Here is a 4,975-nt window from a genome sequence, read left to right as displayed (position 1 = left end):
CGTGAAATGATTGTCCGAGAAAAAAGTGCAAAAAATTATTCATTTTAATCATGAAGTAAATAATCGTGATTATTTACTTTCAGCTGAAAATTGACCAAGGTTGATACTAGTGACTCGTGTGTACAAACAACTTTTGTAAAGGCACATCGGATTTGGATCACCAAACTAGCAAAAAACTGGGTAAAAACAAAAGATTGTGCTGACTTTCGAGAACTTGAGTGTAAATTGGAAAAAAAATAGTCCAAACTTGATGAAATTTGATTCATAGACCTATATTGTATGATAGACATGTGTATATGCTCATTTGACCAAAAAGATGCAAAAATTTGTCAGAAGTAAATAATTGTGATTATTTACATCTGCTCCATTTTTAAACTTTTTTGACCAAGGTAGCATACCACTACTTTTACCATGTTGTAATAAGCCCAAAAACCAAATTTGGTAAGTTTTGGATCATTGGATTGAAAATTGTGACCAAATTTGCAAAGTTAGTCCGCGGACAAAAAAGTGATGACCATTTGACCAAAATTTGTCCAAACTTTATAAAACTTGGCTAGAGACATTAAATTGAGGTGCTTAACAGTTCTTTGTCAAGATTAGGACAAAAATTTATAAAAATTTAGCTAGAGTAAATAATCACGATTACTCACATCTGCTTCAAAAATTGACAATCTTGCATATTTGATCATACCACAAGGTCAAGCATATCAAGTAGACCACACAAATCAATTTTGGTGAAATTTGGATCAGAAAAGTGAGACTTAAGCCAAATTCTTGAAATCAGAGTCTGCGGACACGAAACAATTGATAAACTTGAACAGATTTTGTCCAAACTTGTTGAAACTTGTCCAAGGACCTTAATACGTTGTATACTTGGCAAACCAAGCCAAAAAGTGCAAAAAAGTGACAAAGTAAATAATTGAATTTATTCACTACTACTACAAAGAGATACCATTTTTACTTTTGAACTTGTATAGTGTTAGACCAGCATAATATAAATCCATCGGACAATTTTGGGTCCAATCGGATCCAAATTGGTATATGATCACTGAGTTTCCAGGTTGCAGATTAATCCTTTGATTTTTGCCAAAGTCGAGTCTGAAAATCTCAACTGCTGATTAAATTAGCTCGATTTGAAGTGATACACATAGACCTATCCCAATAGTTAGCAAAAACTACACAATCTTTGTGAAAGAATATCTAACTTGATCAAAATTGATACAGGAATCAGGTTGTAGCTGATGAGGAATTGGCAGCTTGATAGAAGTTTCAATCAAGTCAAGTTTTTTGAAAGAAATTGACAACAAGTTGATCCAACAGTAAGTACTCTATCCAGGGCTTCACAAGTCTTTATGAACCTTAGATCTGGTCGTGAAGAAGTCTCAGACACTTTTTATGATTCAACATCTGAAATGTCTTCTTATTTGACTCACTCAAAAACCAGAACGATAGTGCACTATAAGCATATACTCTCTTTCTATAAGACTAATCGCCATGGAGCTCAGGTTAATTTACGTGGATCCTAAAGGAGAGTATGCTATTTGCATTCATGACCATGGTATTGAGTTTGAAGAAGAGATTACGGAAAACAAACAAGAAAATATGTACATGGATAGAAACGAAATTCAGTATTTACAAGTTGAAAACCCTGTCATGATAGACAGATAGAGGTTAGAAGTAAATACCATAATTCTATATATGGCTGCAAAAGAAGGACCACCAACTTCAAAATTTGAGGGATACGATCAAGTTGATTTAAACCCTTTGAAACGACTTAATATGGATAATCCTAGGATCGGAATCTATTGTTGGGAGGATACAAATGTAAAAGATCTTCTATGGACTTTGCATGCCAAATCAAGATAACTAACACACTGATCATCTATAGCTTCAAGATCAAGGATAAGGGATCAGCAAATCTACCAACCTACCTATTTAGGGATTTTTATAACAACAACTTTGTTATGATGACTCTTGAGGAGGTAAAACAAACCAAATATCAAGGGTATTCAATAAGGGATCGGATATTGGGCCAAGGACCAGAAACTATTCCAAGAGATGAACACCATGAGAGATCTTCTGAGAATAATGGTAAGAAATCAAAAATCACCTCATCACGCAGAAACTCGGGTGACACTAAAGTCAGTCCAGGGCTACATAAGTCACTATTTCCAACAAACCGGTTTGAAGGACTCGGAACAGAACCAACTGTCAGGAGATCAGGAGTTGAACCAAATAGACATGTCAGACCAGCTGATTTTCAAAAATGGGTCAAAAAATATAGTGGGTCGGGGGATCCATACGACCACTTAGCAAGCTTTAAGCAAGTGCTAAGAGCAGAATGCATATTCGATTTCCATACTCAATTCGAGGGGTTTGGAATGACATTAGAAGGAAAAGCATTGAAATGGTTCCAAAACATCCCACCAATTTGAAGACTTCAAAGACTGCCAGAAGTGTTTTACATATCTTTTTGAGCATAATGCAAGAGAGGTCAGGCGAGCCAGTGAAAAATTTAATGGTGCCCGTTAGGGTTTTCACCATGTATTGCTCACTCATTCTCTTGCCTGCCTTCAAGCTTGGCAGCTTCGGGTAGTTGAGCCACGTGGGGTGGCTTCTCTTCAGCAATCCATGTTCCTTCCATGTCCTCATCCTTGGTAGAGGGAAAAAGTTGAGGTCGTCTCTGATCATTTTAGGCGCCTCTACCAAATGTACTAAATACTGTGGGTATTTAGTGAGCCATGTCTTCCTCCATCTTGGTTGAGAGTCTACAATGAGCTTAACACCTTCTGGTTTGGTGATGTCCTCATTGTACAACGGCACTATAGGCTCCTCTTTAATCCTCTTGTTGATTGTAGCAGCCTCTTATTTTAGAAGAGGATAGGGGAGAGAGGGTTGTAGCCATTCATGTCGAACGACATTTGCATCTAATTTATGAATGGTCATTGACTTCAATATCCTATGCTCCCACTACATTGCTTCTTTGGCGGTGTCTTTTATGGATGCTTCTATTGCTTTTTGTAGATTGTCCTCTTCTTCTTGTGTCAGATCCCGGGGCTCTTGTAATGGTCCCACAGGTGTGTCTTCTTGTATTGTTGTGTCCACTGGATCTGACACTTTCTCTATATCAATTCCTTCCATAGCAGCCGGCCCATGACTGTGTTGATGCTCTTCACTTGTTTGGCTCTTAAGTTCGTCCAGTTGCTTATGTAAGTCGTCTTTTGCTAACTGGGCTTGTTCTATCACAGCTACTAATAGGTCATTAAGTTCTGCATTGACTCTATCAACTTTCTCTAGCTTCTGTTTTACCTCATCATTCTCTGTTTGCAGCGTCTTTGTATCATCTTCTAGTCTTTTCTGAAGGTTAACCACTGTTGCTTTCAATGATTTGTTATCATCTTCCAATCTGCTTTGTATCACCATTCATCCCTCTGCTAGCATCACTCTCTGCCTCTTTTCAAGCGTCGGCTCTTTTTGAAGTTCTATCGTTTGTTATTCAAACACATCTTTATCTTGGCTAGTGCTAGTTGTAGCTGCAGCTCTTTCTCTGCCCGAAGATGCTCTCAACCTTTGAATCATTTGATCTTTCACTTTGATTTGGTCCTTTAGTTCAATCACCTCATCTTGGCTAGCCTCATGTGATATTTCAGCCTTGTCCTTGGCCTCTTTCAAGCTCTCAACCTTTTTTGACTCTTCTGCCAGCTGTAGGGTGAGCCCATCCCTTTCCTTTACTGCTTCAGTCAAAGCATTGCTGATTGTTTGGTATTCTTCTTCAGAGTTCATCATCTTCGGATTGGTTTCTCGATTTTGGCTTTCTAACTCTTGACATTTCTTCAGTGCCGCTTCTAGTTCAGCTTGCAGTTGTGCCTGGCTGTGCATTTTCTCTTGACTTTGCTCTGCTGAAGTGTTTCCACTTCACCCTTCACCTTTTCTTCACTCAACCTCAGTCCTTCATACTCAATCTCTTTGGCCACTGATCTGGCTCTTAATCCTTGCAATTTCTGCATCACTTCTTCCCAATCTTCGGCTTGTGGTTGCAAATCCATGTGTTTGTTGCAATCTCCTTTAACTCCACCAAACGAGGGCTCAGTGTGTCTTCTTCTGGTTTAGGGGTTGACACTTGAAAACCTGTGTGAGCTACCTCTTCTCGAGTGTATCCAACAGCTAGTAGATCCAAGAATATTCCATAGTTTTCTGCTTTCGGATCTTGCTTCTCAGGATTTGGTTCAATTTCTTCCTTCTTCTCTTTCTCTTTGTCCTCCTCTTTCTTGGACTCTTGTTGCTTCTTAGATTTACTCAACTCCTCAGTTTGTCGCGGTTGAGGAGGACTAGGAGGAGGTGGTGATGGTGGAGGACTGCTCGCGGCTTGGTGGTGGGGTTGATGGCTTCTTTTTGAAGTCTCGATTAGACTTTGTTTTCCTCTCTCGCTCTTCACCTTCCTGATCTTCTAATAGCTTCCGCCTCACATCAACAACCTCTTTTTTGGTAAAAGGTATGATTGGATATTCTCGGCCGTCCAATCTAGGATCTCGAAATTCTTTATTTAATCTTCGAAGCGATCCCGATTAGTACTTCAAGAAGATACAAACATGGCCTCAAGTGAGGGTTTCCATAATTTGTTAGATCTCCTTTAAGCATTCTTTGGGCTCTGAAACTGTCCATCAGCCTCTCTAGCCGAGCGGCCTTCTGGGATTTTGTCTCTTTTGCTGGCATCTGAATGGTAGCTTTCTTTCCTTTCTTTGGTTGAGGTGGCTTTTCTTCTACTGTCTCTAACCTTCTTTTCAATCTGGTGGTCACCTTGGGAGCTATAGTTTGCTCTTCTTCCTTGTCTTCTGTCAGCTTCAGCCACTCATTCTGTGATGGAGGAAGAGGCCACTAGCCCCTAGCCTATAGAGCTTCATATATCACCTTTGTGAGCATCTCCCCTGCTGCATATGTATGTAGGATTCTTGGTTCCCATCCTCACAATGTGGTC

This window comes from Adiantum capillus-veneris, chromosome 17, assembly GCF_014529385.1.
Source record: "Adiantum capillus-veneris isolate H3 chromosome 17, ASM1452938v2, whole genome shotgun sequence".
Lineage (NCBI taxonomy): Eukaryota > Viridiplantae > Streptophyta > Polypodiopsida > Polypodiales > Pteridaceae > Adiantum > Adiantum capillus-veneris.
The sequence above is the reverse complement of the archived record's forward strand: the minus strand, read 5'-3'. Positions refer to the sequence as shown.